This window comes from Notolepis coatsorum, assembly GCF_963971535.1.
Source record: "Notolepis coatsorum genome assembly, chromosome: 6".
NCBI lineage: Eukaryota > Metazoa > Chordata > Actinopteri > Aulopiformes > Paralepididae > Notolepis > Notolepis coatsorum.
Window position 1 is genome coordinate 186,054,189 of NC_140170.1, and position 23,978 is coordinate 186,078,166.

At 41.0% G+C, this 23,978-nt stretch overlaps 1 long non-coding RNA gene across 1 annotated transcript in view; it reads right to left on the minus strand.

Annotated features, from left to right (window-relative positions):
• The window catches only part of LOC311229983, a 10,871-nt gene extending 9,145 nt beyond the window's left edge, over positions 1 to 1,726 (minus strand). The window contains exon 1 of the long non-coding RNA XR_014619767.1: positions 1,658 to 1,726. This is a non-coding gene — a long non-coding RNA (uncharacterized lncRNA). The remainder of the gene's footprint in view (positions 1 to 1,657) is intronic.
• Positions 1,727 to 23,978: the final 22,252 nt, after the last annotated feature.

The following is a 23,978-nucleotide window of genomic DNA, read 5'->3' on the forward strand; positions in this document are numbered from 1 at the left end:
ATATAAAAATGTGAGTGAAGGGAGCTCCAGTAGCTCACCGCATATCTCGGCGCTATTTCTGCGTCGGGGAAAACCGTCCAAGGTGTTCTGCGCCAAGTATGGATTCTTGAATCTCCGGTGTGACTACGTCCTTGTTGATGTATGTAAGAAAACTTACAAAAGCACATTTAATTCAGGTTTGTACCTTGTGTAGTCACACTTAACTCATTAAGCCCCACCATTTATTTTTTGAAAATTCGCCTAAAACAGCATGCTTACATTAAAATGCTTATATATCCAGATTTATAAGAGCTACTTGCATAAACTTGGTACCTAAAGAAAGCTAAGACTTGGGGGATTCTAATGTTGGTGTCGAACACTGTACAGTTATTACCAAATTGCTGTAGTATTCCTGCAAACACTGAAGAAATGTCATTTTTTGTATCCTCACCTATACAAAGATTACAGTTAGACAGTCAAAAACACCCTGTTACTCATGGTTGCACCCCAGCTATATTCCTACTTTCTTCCTCCATAGGTGCAGATGTTCTGTGCAAACTTTCATGTCAGTAGAATAAAAACTGTGGGTTTAGCACCTGTTTTTGTGGAGAGAGGGCCTGGTGCTGGCGGCCATGTTGGATTTCTCAATTTTGAGGCCTTATTTGACATTTTTGAGCTTGGTATACAGCAGATTTGGATTCAGCACCCCTTAATACCCCTAGAAATGTTGTGTACCAAAAATAAACACGAAATGCCTTCAGCACTTTATACAAGCACATTATCTGAAAGTCTGCCCAGTCTACAACACTGCGGTGAAAAACAGAGTCCGGTAAACACGAGTTTGTAATTCCAATAGTGTATTCTGCCTGTTACTTGACTATTTCGATTATTGAAGTGGTATTTTTATAACAAACATTTACGGAGACAGGTGGCGAGCCAGGCCGATACACGTTAATAACACCCATGGCTCAGTGGCTCACCTTTCAACGTGGCTCGAACGTGCAGACTCCCACATGGTAAAAATCCTTTCTGCATATTTTGCACACGGCTACTCGAGGATGTTCTCCTCTTTTTAACCATGAATTATATTTGATATCTCCGAACCAGAGCTCATTAAAACGGCAGCCTCCCGGCATTTTGACCACACACACGCGCGCTGTTCTCAGATGGCACAGGTAAAAACACTACGGGTCGAGCCAAGCCACATTTCATTTTGCGTGAAAGGCGAAAGCAAAAATAGGCTCGCGAGTCGCTCCGACTTATTTTATTTCTTTGTCTAAAAACCAAACTATTCAGTCAGATAGCGATTTATTATTAAAGTATAAAGTGCAATTACAATTTCAATAACTTTCCAGCACTTTATACACAATTCAAGCACATTTAAAACCTTGAAAACAGCACATTGAAATACAAGCATTTTCAAGGATTTCCAGCACCCGTACGAACCCTGTGTGTGGTGTGTGTGTGTGTGTGTGTGTGTGTGTGTGTGTGTGTGTGTGTGTGTGTGTGTAGTGTTAGTGATGCGTGTGGTGTCTGGATGGTGTGTGTGTGTGGTGTCTGGATGGTGTGTGTGTGTGTGTGTGTAGTGTTAGTGATGCGTGTGGTGTGTGTGTGTGTGTGTGTGTGTGTGTGTGTGTGTGTGTGTGTGTGTGTGTGTGTGTGTGTGTGTAGTGTTTACCTGTTGTGCTACCGCTTGCTTCAGCTGCTTCAGCGCCTCCTGAAACTCTGCGTCTCGACTCAGTCTGTCTCCGACCTCCTTCAGTTTATCAGCGATGAGAACGGCATCAAAGGGGTCATCGTCTGAAAAAGAAGAGGTCAGCGGCTCTAAGGGTTATAGATGTAACGGATATGCACCGCGATAGTGTGACTACGGTGCATGGAAGTAAAACTCACTCCCCAGAGGCATTCAAACTGAGTGCTTAGGGAGGAGTTCCTCTCTTGGCGCAGCGGTTTGTGTTGCTTCCCCCCGTGCGGACGCCCGGGGCTCGACTCCCACTCAAGGAGCGGTGGAAGTTTGGTGGCAGGTACAAGGTTGTACCTGTTACATAGACACAGTCCCTCTCAGTGCCGTCCAGACAGCATTCATCAAGGCAGACCCCCGGGAGCATGGAGGTCCAAATGATGCAGACTTATTTACTACTAGCCTTCAAGTTCTACAACAACAACCAGGGTTCGAAATTAACGGGGGCTTGGGGCAAAATGCCCTCGAAAATTGACCAAATGTATTAGCATGATTCTCAGGTCTAACAAGACCAGATAACCCAGAACGTTACAAGTTTGGGTTGTGGTATAAAATTAACTTGGAATGTGACCAGAATGCCAAAAGGTGTGGTAGAGCCTGGGGGCAGTTTCGGCCATGAGAATGCTCTCAGGACTGTGACAGCGGTTAATCAAGATAACAAGAGACAAAAGAGATGTTAATTCAATCCAATGCCCAACAATGAAAATGGCCAGTTGAAGTGTGATTATCTAAAGTCACATGTTAGCGACAAGTTACAGCGTGTATGAACAGCTGCCATGGAGAGCAGAACCACAAACTGCTCTGAAATTAAAGACAGGAGTAGAGACTATTAATAATCATGACATGCTCCAACTGGAGTAAAAAACAATGTTTGGCTTTGATTGGATTAAGACCTCTATAAAGAAACGAAAAAACATATATAGATCATTAATGTGACTTATTAAATTAGAAGGTATATTTGAATGTCATTTAGATTGGGAGGAGCATATAACAATATATGATTATCTCTTTAATTATATATTACATATCTATACATAAGGGTATAGAGTCTGTATTCACTATTTCTCTTTTAAGTGTCTTAAGTTTATTTATCACTGTGAATGCCAATCAGGCTGTTATTGGTATAGTTTAACTCAAGTATGGAGTGTTTAGTATTAAATTGCAGCTTATTAATACCCTGTTTTAATTCTGGATATATAGAGATCATTACACTAAAGATACGGCCTAGAAATGTTTTATTATATCATATGCTAAAAAAGGAGTGGCTTTGATTAAGCCAGATGTCACAGGCAGAAGCCACAGTGGTGTGAAGACACACCCATAGATAAAGTTTAAACCAAAGGCCACAAGGCCATGGTTAGACTAGTGTATTTGTGGCGTTTTTTTATACGTTTTTGAATACGTTTCATGTCCCTATTACACAGAAATGCGTTTTTTGGCTTTTTTTTGTGGATACGGCTGAAACGCAAAATTGTGTTTGCGTTTTGGAGAAACGCTAAAAAACGCGCAGACAACAGCGTGTAGTCAGCACGGAGCCGTTGTTGCGAAAACGCCCATGCGCAGTAGATACCATCTGTGTGCCCTTCCGGTGACAGAGAGCTGTCCCAAACCAAATAGCTGCAGCTACTATGTGTTGTCAAGTTATTGTTATAAGGACCCCAGTCCAAGCTACAACAGTCTGCATTCCCTTAACAATTGTTTGTATTGAGCCGTATTGTATTGTACCCATATGCAATATGTTAAAGAAAGTTTACATCCATTCATTCTGCTAGCATTACCGATTGGCACTGCCACTGGATAACATGAACTAGTGTTAGCTATCAAACCCTGTTAGCTCAAAGCTCCTCTTTCAACTTAACAAGCATTAAACAAAATGGCCCAGTCATCTATTCACCTTTGTTTAATACACACAGCGTTGTCTCTAATGTTATCTAACCACTGATAGCTCCCGATATCATCAGTTTGGTGCTGGCTAAGTAGCGTGAGCTAACGTTAGCTTCTAGCCACAATGCTATACTGTTATAATGGCAAATTCCATTGACGTTAGCATGCAGCTAACAATGCTACCGATCATTTTTAGACTAAACTATCCGCTCTTGGTGGTCACTTGTGTTGATGTTAGTTTTGTTTCATCAACAAATGACAGGCAGAACACACAGTGAATGTATCCGTTTTGTTTATTGCACTTTTATTAGGCTTTGCTGAAAAAGAATTGCTGCATTGAGTAAATAGGCAAGATGGTGGCGCGGCATAGGCGCCTGCCTTATTGACATTTTCTTTGCTGGAGCTTCCAGGAAGTGTATTGGCACATTCAGTTCTGATTGGTTGAAATTGCCTTCATGTTTGCCACCTACTGCCACCTACTGCTTTGGCAGTGTACTACATCAGTGTGCTCGGGTGACAAAAACGAAAAGAAAACGAAAGTGTGACTCGAGGCGCACGACGTCGCGGCGAAACGCATATGACAATGATACGAAAATGAAACGAAAGGTGTAACCGCACCCTTGGTCTGTAAGTAGGACCTGAATGGAGGATACAATGTTTGAATGTCACTCTGATTGGCCAGGCAAGTGTGACAGTGTATGATGTCATCATAACCATGTAATGTACAATATTATCATTCTTCCCTTGTGTTGAACCAACTCTCTCTGGGCCTCAGCCAAATAAAATACTAAGGGAAACCATGTTTTGGGAATCCAAGTTTATTGCCCCTCGCTATTGGAGTCTGGGGTAACCTCATTTTATCATCTCCTCTCCTTCAGTAAACTGTGTTAGATAACGAAGGTTATCCTATAACCCTAGTTATATGAATACTGGCTGAGCGTCTCGCTCTGCCATTATGAGATATCATCTCTCCAGCACCTACTGGGCCCGTGGAAACATTTTACATGCACCTCACTTGCACGTGACCATGCGAGGCGCGATTGGCCAGTATGCTATATAACTACCTATATGCTTATTACAATATACGTCAGGGTCTCAAGATGAAAACATTTACAAGCTTTGTTCTGTTTGACCAGTGATCAACAATGGCAGCGCATTCAACACGACTGTCCAAAATCCTGGACGAGTTAAGAAGGGAGGAGCTGAACAAGTTCCGGTGGCATTTGAACCAACATGTCCTGAAGGGCTACCCTCCCATCCCGAAGGGCCGTCTGGAGAATGCTGACATACAGGACGTGGTGGATCTGATGGTGCAGCACTATTCTGATGTAGCTGTGAAGATTACAGAGGAGATACTGAAGCAGCTCAACAGGAATGATCTGGTGGAAGATCTACAAGCAGGTATTCATGTCAGCATCTACCTCTTTTATCTTTGAATACATATGTGTATGCCTTTAGCTTTCAGTGATTTTCTCTCTTGCCTCTGAGATAGATGTTTAAAGGGACAGTTCACATTTTTAGGAAAAGAAGAAAATAATAATATAAGATGTATATCTGGTAGATGGCAATGTTGTTGGTATTCTGCTTTTCATAGATTATCTCTAGCCTAAATAACTGCAGAGATAGATCCTTGTTGATTGTGCATAATTTCCTTCATATCACATCAGTCATTCATTCACTATTTGATATGTAATATGAAGGGAATATGAATAATATTAAAATACTTATTTTGTTAACCCATATCATTCCTTTCATTAATACTGAGAAGAAGATAATGAATGAATGAGTGATGTGGTGCACAATGTTACCTTGTTTTATAAGATATTGTGTCAACTTAAACACTTTCTTCACAAACATAGCCACAACACTGGTAAACAAACTACCCTCCCACTCAGGGCAGTATGGGGTAGAACACATAGTAGCATACTACAAGAACCTAGGCGTCCACAAAGACGATTTCAAACTGGAAATGGTAACTACAGATGAGGTACTCAAAAAACTGAGCGCCCTCCAACCGAACAAGGCCACTGGCCATGACAACATCCCCTCCAAATTCCTCAGAGACTCAGCAGCAGTGATGCCACAGATTACTTGTAAAAGTAATCTGATTACTGATTACTGATTACTCCTTTAAAAAGTAATCTTAGTTACTTTACTGATTACTTGATTATCAGAGTAACTTAGTTACTTTGAAAGTAACTAGGTTACGAAGTCGTCGTCCCTGCTGCTGCCACAACATAAGAATGACCAAAAAAAATTGTAAAATGTACTCAGTTTGAGTAAAATGTACTAATAGGGCAGGTAGGCCTATCTATATATCTATAGATTTCACAAAAGATAAATGGTCAATAACACCACATGTAGGCTGATATGTAGCCTACCTTTGAGGCCTGCCCTATTCAGATATGGTTCTAATGTTCCTAGTGAAACAGGGGAGAGGGGTGAGTAAACCAGTGATTATATCTCAGTAACAGAATCTTCTCAAACCTCTTGTCAGAAAGTCTGTTCCTTCTAGGCGTGAGCACCAACCCTCCCAGACTAAAAAGCCGTTCCACAGGAGCACTTGATGGGTTGGAGTGTTATACTTCAAGAAAATGTTCTTTATGTTTGAAGGTCTATCCAGTATCTGAAGCTCATGCTCTTAAAAAACAGTCTATTAAACGGTACTGCTCCTCCTATGCTATTATTATTATTATTATTATTATTATTATTATTATTGTTATTATTATTATTATTATTATTATTATTATTATTATTATTATTTATTATTGTGTGCTACTGACAACCTACATACTGCAGTATTGATTGATTGATTGATTGAAAAGTTTATTAACAGATTGCAGAATGGGTACAGTACAGTACGGCTCAATACATACAATTATTAAGAGGATGCAGACCTGAGAAAGACTTTCGTCTTGTTTCCATCAGGGTCCCCCATTTTCAATTCATCATATGACACACACGACATACAGATAGACAGTACTGCTACATCTATACATTTATGACATACCAGATTTTCAAATGCAGTACTGTTTGTGATACTAAAAAAATCCAGAAAAAGAGTGTATATACATTTGACATAGAAACTGTGCATTGGGGGTTGGTTGGGTAGGTGGGGTGGGGCTGTACATTGGAGGTGTGTGTGAGTATGGTGTTCCATGTTCATGAATAGTGCAATGCAAAAGATGTTTAACTCAAAGGTGGAACATACCTGCACTATGGTTTAAATCCAGTAAAGAAATCCAGAAGTCGATGCTTCGGGTTTGGTTTTTTCTATCCGTTTGGTCGTGCTGTGCTGTATATTCCAGATGCGGTAGACAGTATTTTGTTTCCTCCGCATAGTGTTTGTTTGTTTGTTTGTTTGTTGTTTGCAAGAAAGCGTTACCAGCGTGAACGTCTCCCTGCTAGCTCGCTAGTTTTGGTGAGCCTGATAATAACAATAACAGCCGCGCCCACCAGCATGGAACAACGTGAGGTTGCGTGCTGTGACGTCACTCCCCCAATACAAGGAAATACACTGCCGATATGATCCGTTTGGCTTTTGTAGCTAATGGAAATGGAACATAACGAAAGAGATGGTCCATGTTAGGGGTGGACGGTATAAACGGTATGAATTTGCGCCACGGTATGGATTTTGACTATACCTTGTGACCGGTAGAGCAACTCTAAAGTAGCAATGACGTAACCACAGTGTGGAGGGAGGGGGCTGCTAAGTGGAGCTAACGTTAGCTTGCTGAGGCATGGCTCTACAGTGTGACCATTTCACTCACAAAATAGATATGAGAACTGGAAAAATTATTTAGGAGCACAGAGGCTTTGCGTAGTGGGCGTGTCAACGCGCAATTGTCATTTCATAATAGACACGGAACAGAGCGGACCTTCAATTCTAGAAGCGAACGAGCTCTTCAGCCCTGCGTTGCACACAGCTGTGTGACAACTTCTCTCGCGAGTCGTGTAGTTTCTATGTGTAATGTAAACTCTGCGACGGGTCCAATCGTCTAACAGGCTTTGCATCCGCTCCATTCTGGAATGCCCGCTTCGCGCTAAAACCTTATGTAATGTTAACTGTTGATGTAGCCTCAGAAAGCTAACGTTAGCTCAACTCCTAGCAGCCTGTGTTGATGTAGCCTCAGCAAGCCAACCGTTGGGGGTGGGGGAGAGAGGGGGCTGCCAACGTTAGCTCCACTCTAGCAGCAGCCCCCTCCCTCCCACTCCGTCTCCCCCACCCCCCTCTCTCTCTCTGCTAACAATCCTGATTCGATTCTTAAACCTATTTCATTAAAAAGGAAGATATTGATGGACATTAGCTATAGTATAGCTCAGCAGCTGTAACAGAATCATTTTATTATTTACGTTTTAAGTTAAGTTAAACGACAAAAAAAGCCAGCGGTGGACCGACATAACAAACACTGTCACTGTTTACTTGTGTAATGATATGGTTCCTTTTCAAACTGTCGATCGAAAGGGCTTTAAAGACATGGCCAAAGCACTGGATCCAAGATACGCGTTACGCTACCTGCCTGCAGACACTTGAGAAAAGGTTTTGCATTTTTCTATTGCAGTTTTGCACAATAGATGTTCTTAAAATACCTCTGTACTATGTGAAATATGTCCTAGTAATACAAGAGTACAGTAATAGCTGCCATACCAGTGTTTTACCCGTTCAGAAGCATTTATATAGACCTTTTAAGATAAGTTAATATACCGTGATATATACCATTACTGTTTATGCTTCAAATTATACCGTGATATACATTTTAGACCATACCGTCCAGCCCTAGTCCATGTTCTCCTAAGAGACAACGCATGGCAAAGGCTATGGAGGATTACAATGTTGATAGCCTGGGCTGCATGGCCCACACCTTACAGCTGGCTGTGAACGAGGCTGTGCTGAGCCAAAGAGCTGTGATTGACTGTGTTGCCATCGGTCGGAAGATTGTTGGACACTTTAAGCACTCCCAAGTAGCGACCACCCGCCTGGAAGAGTTAATGGTGGCCCTGAAAATAACTAAATCACCAGTCCAACAAGACGTGGCCACACGTTGGAACAGTACATTCTACATGCTCCAGAGTCTGGTGAAGCAGAAGCAAGCTATCGCAGCTTATGCTGTAGAATACAAGTTGGCAGCAACACTCAACGCCGACCAATGGACTCTGGTTGAAAACATCTTGATCATCCTCGATCCGTGTGAACGGCTGACTAAAAATATTAGCAAAGCTACAGCCACTACTGCAGACGTGATCCCCTCCATCCATATTGTACCTAGGGATGGGTACCGTTCACATTTGAACCGATACCGGTACCTGTGAATCGATAACGGTACCCAACGGTACTTCTTTCGGTACTTTAGTCTAAAAATGTTACCTACCTACCCCAGTTGTAAAAAAGAATTCGAAAACGTAATATCTAATAAATAAATAATGTATTATTATTACTTTATTACCTACTTACCTGCACTATTCTCTTACCCTACCTACTTTCATACACTTCCAATCAAATTCATATGTCTGTTGTAATTCAAAACCGTAATTCAAAACTTTGTAAAGAAACTCAAAGTTAAGAGATTTGTCGTGTAGGTAAGAGTAAGAGTAAGTTAGAGCGACGGACTGCTCTGTTGTATGTTAGAGCGACGGACTGCTCTGTTGTATGTTAGAGCGACGGACTGCTCTGTTGTATGTTAGAGCGACGGACTGCTCTGTTGTATGTTAGAGCGACGGACTGCTCTGTTGTATGTTAGAGCGACGGACTGCTCTGTTGTATGTTAGAGCGACGGACTGCTCTGTTGTATGTTAGAGCGACGGACTGCTCTGTTGTATGTTAGAGCGACGGACTGCTCTGTTGTATGTTAGAGCGACGGACTGCTCTGTTGTATGTTAGAGCGATGCTCTGTTGTATGTTAGAGCGACGGACTGCTCTGTTGTATGTTAGAGCGATGGACTGCTCTGTTGTATGTTAGAGCGACGGACTGCTCTGTTGTATGTTAGAACTTTGTAAAGAAACTCAAAGTACTAAGAGCGATACACTGCTCTGTTATATATTTTTTAATGAACAATCTTATCACACTTTTCTACTGTCCATTCTATTTGATTATTTTAGCCTATTTTAAACTGCACTTTTTAATCTAATCTACTCTATTTTATTATTTGTATTACTGAAGAACTGTGATTTGCCTTATAATTTATATAAAATGTGTTTTATAAAAATAATTGTATATTTTATTTGGTATGGAGACTGAATCTAAAATGGATACCGATATACTTGTGTTTACATATCCAGATACGACCACTACACCCCCCACTCCCAGCTCAATCCACCCTGTACAGATTGTAGCATATCTTTTTATTATCAAAAACCTGCACGGACTACAACGTATGACGTATATAATGGCAGTTATTATTATTATTATTATTATTATTATTATTATTATTATTATTATTATTATTATTATTATTATTATTATTATTATTATTATTATTATTATTATTATTATTATTATTATTATTATTATTATTATTATTATTATTATTATTATTATTATTATTATTATTATTATTATTATTATTATTATTATTATTATTATTATTATTATTATTATTATTATTATTATTATTATTATTATTATTATTATTATTATTATTATTATTATTATTATTATTATTATTATTATTATTATTATTATTATTATTATTATTATTATTATTATTATTATTATTATTATTATTATTATTATTATTATTATTATTATTATTATTATTATTATTATTATTATTATTATTATTATTATTATTATTATTATTATTATTATTATTATTATTATTATTATTATTATTATTATTATTATTATTATTATTATATTATTTTCTGGCTGCTCCTGAGTCTCCAGCCTTGAAAAATTAATGAATAGATGGCTCCTAGCTTCGTCTGTGGTTCATGCAGCTGTGGTCCCGTGGGGGTCGCTCCAGGTCAAACAGAAGCAATCTTCCAGCCGATTGACCCAGACTGCCAGTGCCCTTCAGTTTCATTCCCTTGATCATTGCCATAATGGCAGTGATTTGGCAAGAAAACTTTGTAGTTCTTTTCTTGAATGAGTCCAAATCGGCAAGCAACACTTTGATATATTCTATGTACGCCTTGCCTAAGGCAATTCTGTGTTGGTGTAATGTACTGTACAGGTATGGGCAGGGTAATAGTAGAAAGACATAAATATACAGGCAATAGAATTTGATCTGAATATAATAATATGAGAAGAAATAGAGAGAGAACAATATAATTAACTTTGGATATAAAAATGTGAGTGAAGGGAGCTCCAGTAGCTCACCGCATATCTCGGCGCTATTTCTGCGTCGGGGAAAACCGTCCAAGGTGTTCTGCGCCAAGTATGGATTCTTGAATCTCCGGTGTGACTACGTCCTTGTTGATGTATGTAAGAAAACTTACAAAAGCACATTTAATTCAGGTTTGTACCTTGTGTAGTCACACTTAACTCATTAAGCCCCACCATTTATTTTTTGAAAATTCGCCTAAAACAGCATGCTTACATTAAAATGCTTATATATCCAGATTTATAAGAGCTACTTGCATAAACTTGGTACCTAAAGAAAGCTAAGACTTGGGGGATTCTAATGTTGGTGTCGAACACTGTACAGTTATTACCAAATTGCTGTAGTATTCCTGCAAACACTGAAGAAATGTCATTTTTTGTATCCTCACCTATACAAAGATTACAGTTAGACAGTCAAAAACACCCTGTTACTCATGGTTGCACCCCAGCTATATTCCTACTTTCTTCCTCCATAGGTGCAGATGTTCTGTGCAAACTTTCATGTCAGTAGAATAAAAACTGTGGGTTTAGCACCTGTTTTTGTGGAGAGAGGGCCTGGTGCTGGCGGCCATGTTGGATTTCTCAATTTTGAGGCCTTATTTGACATTTTTGAGCTTGGTATACAGCAGATTTGGATTCAGCACCCCTTAATACCCCTAGAAATGTTATGTACCAAAAATAAACACGAAATGCCTTCAGCACTTTATACAAGCACATTATCTGAAAGTCTGCCTAGTCTAACAGGGGCGGGTGGTTAGATTAGATTAGAGTCAAATGTAGTTGTCATCATACAGCACAACGGAAATAAGTTTGGCATCCAGCCAGATGCCGTCCAACTGCAAATGTAACAGTAAAGTGCAATAGTAATAATATACAATGTACAGGTGATTAAACTGGGCATAACATTATAAATTAGTACTACTACTACTGTGTAATAGTAGGGTAACTGTGTAAACGGTTAGGGGTTCAATTCCATGTGTAGCTCAATGGCTAGAGCAAGGCACTAACGCTGCCAGGGTTAGTGATGCGTGTGTGGTGTCTGGATGGTGTGTGTGTGTGTGGTGTGTGTGTGTGTGTGTGTGTGTGTGTGTGTGTGTGTGTGTGTGTGTGTGTGTGTGTGTGTGTGTGTGTGTGTGTGTGTGTGTGTAGTGTTAGTGATGCCTGATGCGTGTGGTGTCTGGATGGTGTGTGTCTGTATGGTGTGTGTGTGTGTGTGTGTGTGTGTGTGTGTAGTGTTAGTGATGCGTGTGGTGTCTGTATGGTGTGTGTGTGTGTGTGTGTGTGTGTGTGTGTGTGTGTGTGTGTAGTGTTAGTGATGCGTGTGGTGTCTGGATGGTGTGTGTCTGTATGGTGTGTGTGTGTGTGTGTGTGTGTGTGTAGTGTTAGTGATGTGTGTGGTGTCTGGATGGTGTGTGTGTGTGTGTGGTGTCTGGATGGTGTGTGCGTGTGTGTGTGTAGTGTTAGTGATGCGTGTGGTGTGTGTGTGTGTGTGTGTGTGTGTGTGTGTGTGTGTGTGTGTGTGTGTGTGTGTAGTGTTTACCTGTTGTGCTACCGCTTGCTTCAGCTGCTTCAGCGCCTCCTGAAACTCTGCGTCTCGACTCAGTCTGTCTCCGACCTCCTTCAGTTTATCAGCGATGAGAACGGCATCAAAGGGGTCATCGTCTGAAAAAGAAGAGGTCAGCGGCTCTAAGGGTTATAGATGTAACGGATATGCACCGCGATAGTGTGACTACGGTGCATGGAAGTAAAACTCACTCCCCAGAGGCATTCAAACTGAGCGCTTAGGGAGGAGTTCCTCTCTTGGCGCAGCGGTTTGTGTTGCTTCCCCCCGTGCGGACGCCCGGGGCTCGACTCCCACTCAAGGAGCGGTGGAAGTTTGGTGGCAGGTACAAGGTTGTACCTGTTACATAGACACAGTCCCTCTCAGTGCCGTCCAGACAGCATTCATCAAGGCAGACCCCCGGGAGCATGGAGGTCCAAATGATGCAGACTTATTTACTACTAGCCTTCAAGTTCTACAACAACAACCAGGGTTCGAAATTAACGGGGGCTTGGGGCAAAATGCCCTCGAAAATTGACCAAATGTATTAGCATGATTCTCAGGTCTAACAAGACCAGATAACCCAGAACGTTACAAGTTTGGGTTGTGGTATAAAATTAACTTGGAATGTGACCAGAATGCCAAAAGGTGTGGTAGAGCCTGGGGGCAGTTTCGGCCATGAGAATGCTCTCAGGACTGTGACAGCGGTTAATCAAGATAACAAAAGACAAAAGAGATGTTAATTCAATCCAATGCCCAACAATGAAAATGGCCAGTTGAAGTGTGATTATCTAAAGTCACATGTTAGCGACAAGTTACAGAGTGTATGAACAGCTGCCATGGAGAGCAGAACCACAAACTGCTCTGAAATTAAAGACAGGAGTAGAGACTGTTAATAATCATGACATGCTCCAACTGGAGTAAAAAACAATGTTTGGCTTTGATTGGATTAAGACCTCTATAAATAAACGAAAAAACATATATAGATCATTAATGTGACTTATTAAATAAGGTATATTTGAATGTCATTTAGATTGGGAGGAGCATATAACAATATATGATTCTCTCTTTAATTATATATTACATATCTATACATAAGGGTATAGAGTCTGTATTCACTATTTCTCTTTTAAGTGTCTTAAGTTTATTTATCACTGTGAATGCCAATCAGGCTGTTATTGGTATAGTTTAACTCAAGTATGGAGTGTTTAGTATTAAATTGCAGCTTATTAATACCCTGTTTTAATTCTGGATATATAGAGATCATTACACTAAAGATACGGCCTAGAAATGTTTTATTATATCATATGCTAAAAGAGGAGTGGCTCTGATTAAGCCAGATGTCACAGGCAGAAGCCACAGGCAGAGGTGTGAAGACACACCCATAGATAAAGTTTAAACCAAAGGCCACTCTTGGTCTGTAAGTAGGACCTGAATGGAGGATACAATGTTTGAATGTCACTCTGATTGGCCAGGCAAGTGTGACAGTGTATGATGTCATCATAACAGGTCTATAAACCCCATCTGAGAGTATTAGGAGTTAGGCCACACATGAAGTCCGGACCTCCTCCGCCCCAGCTTGAGATGCATTGCTGTGCCATACGTGAGTAACTATACGTTTGAATGTATATTGAACAACTGTTAGTTGATGAATGTAAGGTCAATGCACTGGACCAGGTGAATGTAAAGAGTATTGATAACCATGTAATGTAGTGATGTGCCCAACGGATCATTTCAGTGAGTGAGCGATTCGATACACGGTCACGGCAATGAACCGATTGATTGATTGAAAACTTTATTAACAGATTGCAGAATGGGGTGGCATTACCCAGAATGCTGTGCTAGAGGGTAGACGCACGCTCCCTGTGCTCCCGATGCCAATCTTATTATACTAACCTAAATGCTTGTCTAAATAGTTGACTAATGTCACTGTTAGACTGAAACCGCCCTGCCTGCTTGGACATTTCGTTTATTGTCGGATTTAATATAAATGTCATTTATTAAATGAGAAGCAGTGAAGCCAGACCAGCACTCTCAGGTTCAAAATTTAATGGCAGCCTGAAACAAACATGTTTCGGAAATATGTATTCCTTCTTCAGTGTTATAGCTTGCAAGCTATAACACTTAAATTTTGAACCTGAGAGTGCTGGTCTGGCTTCACTGCTTCTTTTATATAATACTTAATGGGATTTCAGCACCCAGTGTCGTATCTTGAGAGCGCGGTCTAACTTGACATTTATTAAATGAGTAAAGGACTACGAAGCCAAGGCCCTCCCGACACGCTTGCAGATATCCAGCCAAGACGACGGATACGTCACACGCCGCCAATAGTCATCATGACAGAATCAGCGGCATTAAATCTAGGTGATTTAAGGGGAGACACTGCAGGTGAATAGGGTAAAAAAATTAACTAATAGATATCACAATGAAACTTCCCCAGTTGATTACTTATATTAAGACAAGACTTTTTTGTATTACAAGTTTCCTGAAATTGTATGTTTAAATATGCAAATGAGGCATGATCTACTTAAATATGCACTAATTTGCATATAATTCCAGGACAGAAATCTGAACATTGGATAAAGCCATTTTCAAAATTATAGTTTCATTTTGTTGACATATTAGAGCCAAAGGTTATTACAGAGGGGATTTTGGATATCTCTTTTTATCACTCCATAAATCAGAAAATACTCCATTCAGTCCATTTTTATGGTAAAATTCCATATTTCGCCATGTTTTTAGGAATAAAATGTGATATAAATCAGGGTATGAATGTGATATCAACAAACCCTTCTGTAAATACCTTCAGAACATAGATATGAATAGAACTGGAAGGTTTGGTGTATGTGAGTGCTACTGAAGTGGAGATTTCTGGCTCAGAGTATGAGGAAAAACTCTTAAAACTCATTTTCGGGAAAACGCCTTCAAAGTTCTGTATTGTAAAATGCCATACTTTTTTTTTTTAAACAGATATTTACAAACACAATACCTAATCAAACCATTAGTAATAGACAACCTAAACACATGCCTGATAACTGAATAATAATAATAATAATGATGTTATTGAACTGAACAGAACTACACACAGGCTACAAACAGTGTAGTACAGTGTAGTACCCCCTAATAGGCAAAAAATATTTGAATAGATATCACTATGAAACTTTCCCAATTTGTTATGTACATATAAACTAAGAAAAAATATATTGCAAGTTTTCTGAAATTTATGTTAATATATGCAAATGAGGCACTTCCCCATTAAATATGTGCACATTTATGGATGCAATAAGGCAAAATGATGTAAAATAAACAACTAAATGTGTGTTATTGACGTTTTATTGTCACTAGTTTCATAGAAGACATGTTTAGGAAGCAAAATATAACAAAATCTCAAAATCAACAAAAAAAGTATATTTGACTATTCACCTGCAGCAGTGTCTCGCCTTAATGAAGGCAATCAAAGACGGGACTGATGTCTCAAACAGAATTGCCTACTTCAATCTGCCTTGACAGCCATGGATGGTAAGCTGACAGGTTTGACAACAAGAGTCGAGACAATTGAACAGCGGGTCAGTGACGTCGAGGACCACAACCAACACTCTGTCAACCGACTTCAGAAACTCGAAAAAGAAATCCTATATCTGACGGAGAAAAACACTGACCTGGAAAACCGCAGTAGAATGTTTAACCTCAAAATCCACGGTCTTCCCGAGGGGAGAGAAGGTCCCGATCCAATCGCCTTTTTTGAGACTTTAGGCTTGTTCAAGATGGATTTCGGTTTGCCTCGACTAGTAGACGAGAGTAGCCGAGTGAAGCCGGGGGAGGAGTTAAGAGGGCGGACACTGCCGATTTCACGAGAGCCTCTCGCCTAGTCTCGCGCGGCAGATACGCTTTCACGTCACCACACACACATTACACACCTGTCCAGCTCATTATAATGCGATGGCCGTTTGCAAAATTAGATCAGATTCAAATGTACAGCACACCATATACTGCTACAGTGGAATATACTATTCATATACCATAATGTATACCATCTTGTTGCGCGCTCCTGGCCGCACGCACACACAACACACTGCTGAATAATTCTGTTTTGCATCAATATATATATATGTATACTGTGTATATTGAGGCAAAACAGAATTATATATACAGTATTGAGGCAAAACAGACGACGCATGTGTGTATGTGTGTGTGTGTGTGTGTGTGTGTGTGTGTCTGACAGCTTGAAGTTTATCATGATGATACGACGGCATAACATAATAAAGTTTTCAATCAATCAAACATCTCATAACTCCCTGGCTGTCACATGGCTGGTGACTGACAACTTTTCTGAGCCAATAGGCGCTTTGCGCGACCGTAGCAAGTCGCTTCCCAGCCGAGAGCAGCCGGCTGAGAGGTACTGTGGAGCCTCGCTCTGAAGGCTGCGCGCGGCTCGCTCCCGCGGGAGTTCCGCGCCTCGCCTCGTCAGATTTTCAGAGCAAATCGGACAACATTCTAACCGTCATGCAACGCGCTTGGCGAGGCCGTAGTAAAACCTGCGCAGATCTGCGTCCGCCTATCCCATCTTGAACAAGCCTAGGGTCCAGCTGCAGACTCGGAGCCTCGGTCCAGATTGGTACTTCCGCCCTGCCACAGGACTATTAGTCCTGTGACAGGGCTATGCGCTGATTGGCGGAAAGTACGGAAGTATCTCGAAGTACGTCTGACGTATCTCGAATTACGTCTGACGTTTCTCTACGTTTAACGAACATTAAACGTTGTATTCATAAAATAATATAAAATCAGCAGCATGGGGAGGGCCGGGGGGAGGGGAGGTACAGGTAGTAGAAGACATAGAGGTACAGGTCACATAATTATAGTACAGTGGAGAAGTAAAAATAGAATAAAAAGGCAGTGTAAACAATATACAATATTATTAACTCTAATAAGCCGTGGGTCTGCTTTGTATAGAGCGGATCCCCCGGCCGTATTCAAGCGCTGGAGCGCTTTGCGATGGATCAAACTGTTGGCTAGTTGCGCGCTTCTGGCCACCTCCCGCAGTGCGCGCATACACACATACTGTCTGTAGCTATACAGTACGTGCAAAATTAATTGTCAAGAGCCAATCGCACAGGTTGCCTCATCTCATCTGGCTCTGCAAATAGATCTAGAGTCTGAATATCATATATACTGTAGCCTGCTGATGATCTCTCTCGAGTCAAATCCATTCTGAGAACGGAATGCAGTGCCCGCGACGAGGGTCTTGATTGATTGATTGATTGATTGAAAATTGTATTAACAGATCATGCTGGACCTACAAAAGGCCTTTGACACTGTCAATCACTCTATTCTTGATTGAACATTTTATTAACAGATTGCAGAATGGGTACAGTACAGTACAGCTCAATACACACAATTGTTAAGGGGATGCAGACCAGAGAAAGACTTTCGCCTTGGGGGGGGGGGGGGGGGTCGGGTAGGAGGGGTGGGGGACACTGTACAACTGTACAAGCAAAACTGTACATTGGAATATTGACAAAACCATACTTGGTCATTTACTGTACATTGGAGGGGGTTGGGTTACAACACAGGAGCAGAGTATAAACAACAGTACAGGAATGAGAAACAGTACTGTACTGTTTATACTCTGCTCCTGTGTTGTAACCCAACCCCCTCCAATGTACAGTAAATGACTAAGTATGGTTGTCAATATTCCAATGTACAGTTTTGCTTGTACAGTTGTACAGTGTGTCCCCCCCACCCACCCCTCCTACCCGACCCCCCCCCCCCCCCCCCCCACCTCCAATGTACAGTCCCCCCCCCCCACCTATACCCAACCGCCTCCAATGTACAGTTTCTATGTCAAAGAAATCATGCTCAAATGTATATACTCTCTTTTCTGGACTCTTTTTGTATCGCAAACAATACTGTATTTGCAAATCTGGTATGTCATAAATGTATAGATGATCATGTAGCAGTACTGTCTATCTGTATGTCGTGTATGTCATATGTTATGATGAATTGAAAATGGGGGACCCTGATGTAAACAAGACAAAAGTCTGACTGGGCCGCGCACACTGTCTAATATTGGTTTAGCAAAGATATTTGGCTTAGGTATTTAAAAACACTGTTATTGGCTCCAAGTATGCACTTTTTTTATTTATTTTTTTTGACAATTAGGGTGGTGTTAGGCTTGCAAATGCATGCACATGGCTGCATGAATGTGTGTGAGTGCACATGCATTCGTGCAGTGTGTGTGTGTGTGTGTGTGTGTGAATGCACAGTTTAAGCATGCACTTATTATTATTTCAACCATAAGCCCATTTACAACTTTGCAGCATGTATAGGAATGCATTTAATTTATTTAGCTTAAAGCCCCACTGCATTTGTAAGTGCAACATGAATACAGCATTTATTCTTTCATCTAAAGTATTTTTTCTTTCTGTATATATTTTTTTGCGTATATGCTTGGGCTGCAGGTGTAAGCATGCACTTATTATTACTTCACCCAAAAGCCCATTTACAGCGTATGTATGTGCAGCATGTAGGAATGCATTTAATTTATTTAGCTTCATTTTCATTTTCAAATCTTAATTCATAAACGTTTGTTACATGCAGATATATAGTGCTGCGGCAGCCATACATTTATGACATACAGGAGAATACATACATTTGAGGGGGAGGAAACTGTACATTGGCAGGTACCCTCTGCTCTGAGTTTTAAGAGCGAACTTTAAGAAACAATAGACTAATGGTCAATGTTGCGCCCTCCCCAGTTTGCAGGATGTGCTGCCCATTTGTTATCATGCAGTTGTGGGTAGGGATGCCCCGATCGATCGGCCACCGATCGTTATCGGCCGATAATGAGTATAAATATGCGATCGGGGAATTCCGATAATTAGTCATATTCGCCGATCGCGGAAACTGATCAAGTGGATATCTCACTCGCTTGTCTCAGACGCACAGGACCTGCAAACTGCTCCTCCTCCCTAGCCCCGCCCGTACCCGTGTAGAGTTTGTAAACACGGAGGCGGACCTCCTCTGCTGAGTCTAGATAGTGCATTCGACCTGAGCTAACGTTAGCTACCTAGCTATCGTTACTGTTTAAACAAAATTACCCAGTCAACTATTCACTTTTAGTAGGCATTGTCTAACGGTATTTAGCCGGCTAGCTACTGATAGCTCCGGATATCAACAAATGCCCCAGGAAGTCCAGTAGCCCATGTTGATATCTCCGTTAGCTTGCGTTAGCTTGCGTTAGCTGACGTTAGTTCACGGTTCAAAACGAAATGTCCGATTGAACGAAATAGTTGTCTTAACGTCATCTAGCCGGCTAGTAGTAGCTACAGATAGCTCCTGATATCAATGTCTTATAACATTGATTGAATGCGTATTTTCGAGCTGAGGGCTTGCTGAATGTGAAATGACCAAAGCATAACGTTACCAATAGGGTCCCGCTGCAGCGCCGGAGAATCCTTTTTGGAGCTAGGGCTACTAGAGTACACACAGACAGTGGAGCTGTTTGCAGATAGCGAGCATTTTGACTTGTTGCGTGGTGGCGATGTCTCGCAGATAATACAACTACAAGTCTAATTATATAATATATATATTTTATTAAAAAAAAAAAATTTATATAAAATAATTTTTAATTTCTTTTTAATCAAAAACTATCGGTATCGGATCGGTATCGGCCGATATGGCTCACGACGATCGGTGATCGGTATCGGTGGCAAAAAACGTGATCGGGGCATCCCTAGTTGTGGGTGTGTGTGTCGACTTGTTTAAACTTAATTAAACCACTACGGTTTAACAATAATGATAATAATTATTATTATTGATATTATTATTATTATTATTATTTTTTATTTTTTTTTCTCCTCTCTACCTTTTAGAGGCATTTAATTATACTTTTTTTTTGTTACTGTTGTGGGAGCGTGGCGTGTAGCCACTGAGAAGGAAGTCTGCTTTTTACCTGGCTGTTTGCGTTTTAGTTTGCAGACGACCAGGTGGGATGCAGCTTAATCTCCGGATAGGAGAAGTTATGGGGGATTGTGTTTTTTGTTTTTCTTTTCAGTCGACTCGCTCTGTTTTATTTTTGTTTTCACGCTCACGCTCGGTACTCAATGGAACCTTAACAAGTGAATATGTATCTATTATAGTTTTCTACTCCAAACGAATTACATTCAACCAGACTGCATCCCTTTTAGACTATGGCTAATTTGAATATCCTGATCTGGAATACAGGGGGTCTCAATATACCACATAAACGCACAAGTGTACTAACGTGGCTAAAGAGGAAGCAAGTGGATCTGGCTTTGCTGAGTGAAACTCATCTTTTATTGGCGGATAATGCAAAATTGGCAAATAAATTTTATCATAACATAAGTTCTTCTTTTGGCACCAAGACCCGAGGGGTAGCCATAGTGGCGAAGAAAAATTTGAATATTAAACTGTTGGATGTGTGGTCTGATGCAAATGGTCGAATCACTATTGCTAAAATAGAATGCTCTAACCGGAAAATTGCGCTGATTTCTGCATACGCCCCTAATTTGTATGACGCTAACTTTTATGCTGCACTAACTTCAGCTATGTTGAAACTACCTGATTACTCTTTAATAGTAGGAGCTGATTTTAATGCATTTTGGTATCCATTGATCGATAGATCCAATCACACGGAAAACTCTGATCAGAAGCAAGCTACCACAGCCCTACAGGCCTGGTCTAAGGACACAGGGGTAATTGATATGTGGCGTTCGCTCAACCCATCTGCGAGGGATTACTCCTTCTTCTCGTCGAGACATAAGACCTCTTCCAGAATTGATTATGTTTTTTCTTCCCCACATCTCTTTGATAGCTTTGATGTTGACTTAGTGCCCATAGCACTCTCAGACCACAAAGGTATCCTCCTCAAAGGTTCACTCAGTAAAATAACATCCTGTGCCCCTAGATGGCGTTTTAACTCAACACTTCTGAAAAACGGGAGAGTTTAACTTGCAATTTAAAGAGAAGCTCACTGAATTCCTACAGTTTAATGTTGGCTCTGTACAGGACCCCAGAATCCTATGGAATTCGGTTAAGGGATTTATCAATAGTAACACTACTCTCTTTGCATCTCCGCAAGGGACGTCTCTCCAAGCTAGAGGAACTGGAAAAGCTTCAAGCCATGTTGATCTCTTCCTTGCAGCACAACTACTCTAATCGACTGGAGCTTCAAATTAAGGTAGTGAAAAAAGAGATTAACTCTATTTTAAGACAACAATCTGAATTTCAGATGCACAGAACAAGACAGCACTACTACTTTCACGCCTCCAGGCCTAGTCACCTATTAGCTATGAAGATACGTGCCAGTGAGCAATTTGCAGATATCCCTTCCATTAAGAACCAACAGGGGGAGGTAACCACCAACCCAAAAAAGATTAATGATACATTTCGCTGTTTTTATTCCAATCTGTACAAGTCAGAGGTGGTCTTTGATCATACCAAGCTGGAGGATTTTCTTGATCAAATCAATCTACCACAGATCTCAGAAGATAGTGCTAGGTTGTTAGCTGCACCTATCACGCTGGTTGAACTTAGAGAGGCGATTGCGGATATGCAACGGGGCAAGGCTCCCGGATGGGACGGCATTCCACCGGAACTCTATCTTGCATTCTGGGATGTACTCGGCCCCTTATTACTCTCAATGATCTTACACTCAATCAAAGAGGGCAATTTTTCTAGAGATGTCAATATGGCGCTTATATCTGTTTTACTCAAGAAGGATAAGGACCCCACCAAATGTGGCAGCTACAGGCCCCTAAGTCTCCTCGGAGCCGATCTTAAGCTATATGCCAAGGTTCTAGCCACCAGACTTCAAAAGCACATGACATCTCTAGTTCACCCTGATCAGACCGGCTTCATAAGAGGCCGCCTGGTTACTGACAACATCAGGCGGTTACTGCACGTGATTAATGCCAGCAAGGATATTGCAGCCCCTACAGCGGTCATATCCTTGGACGCAATGAAGGCATTTGACAGATTGGAGTGGTCTTACTTATGGGCAGTTCTCAGAAGGATGGGGTTGGGTGAGGGTTTCATTCATATGATCAAAGTATTATACACTGAGCCTTCGGCCATGATCTTAACGGGAAAGTTCTGTTCGCCACTCTTCTCTGTCTCGCGTTCTTCTAGACAGGGTTGTCCTCTTAGTCCCGGACTCTTCGCTTTATCCCTCGAACCCCTAGCTCAATACATAAGACAATCCCAAATTATGTCTCCTATTTCAATTCAGGGCACACATCATCATATTAGCTTATACGCAGATGATGTACTCCTGTTTATGCAAAATCCCTCCATCTCTCTACCTCATCTGCTCGGCGTGATAGATGAATTCGGCAGCCTGTCCGGCTTTAAGATCAACTGGCCAAAATCTGCTTTTCTTCCACTTAATGAGCCTGCGAAGGCTACCATCCTACCGGCAAACATACTTATGGTGGAGCACTTTAAATGTCTCGGGATTGAAATATTCCCCACTATAGGCCAGACGGTAAGGTATAATTACTCCAGCTTGGGTGACAGGATTACGAATGACTTTAACAGATGGTCCAAATAAAAAAATTCATTACAGGCCCGTGCGTCAATAATTAAAATGAATATTTTACCCAGAATTAACTTTATCAGCTCCATGCTCCCGTTACCTCCTCCTGTTGGTTACTGGCAGAAATTGCACTCTGCCTCGTATAAATTCGTTTGGAACAATAAACGCCCGCGCTTGAAGAGATCAACTGCCCAAAGGAGTAAACTCGATGGGGGCTTAGCATTTCCAGACTTTAAATATTATGTTCAGGCTTTCTCTCTGAGACCTTTGATCACTTGGTTTGATGCTCAAGCAGCTGTATCTTGGCGACCATTGGAGGAGAAGTTGGTGTCCCCATATAGACTTCAGGATATTGTGTATACCAACATATCAATTAAACAATGTAAATTAAGATTTGGCCCTTTAATCACACATGTGATCCAAACTTGGCGTGACACTCAGAAAGTGGGTACAAACCGCCATCAATGGCACACGCATTCCCCTCTATTTAATAACAATCTTCTCCTTATTGAACAACAACCTATTAGGTACCCTAGATGGGAAAAGAAAGGTATCCACACATTGGGGGATATCTTTGATAACTCTGGCCTCCGATCTTTCCAGGATATATCCAACGGATATGATCTCCCCGGAACCTCCTTTTTCTTTTATTTACAAATAAGAGCAGCTCTGAAGGCTCATGGCGTGCCATGGGATGCTCCACTAGTGCATCACCGCTTTCACAAGTTATTTTATGACAAGGAGACATCGAGAGGCTTTGTCTCTGACTTTTATCGCCATTTACTCATGACCTCGTATAAAGAGCTCCCCCTGGATACGATTTGGAGAAGGGATGTTCCGGAGTTGGATGTAGATTTTGATTGGGATGCAGTCTGGGAAAATGTTCGGTTATCCTCACACAACCCAGATCACCAACAGATTCATCTGAATTTTATTCACAGGACTTATTTAACCCCT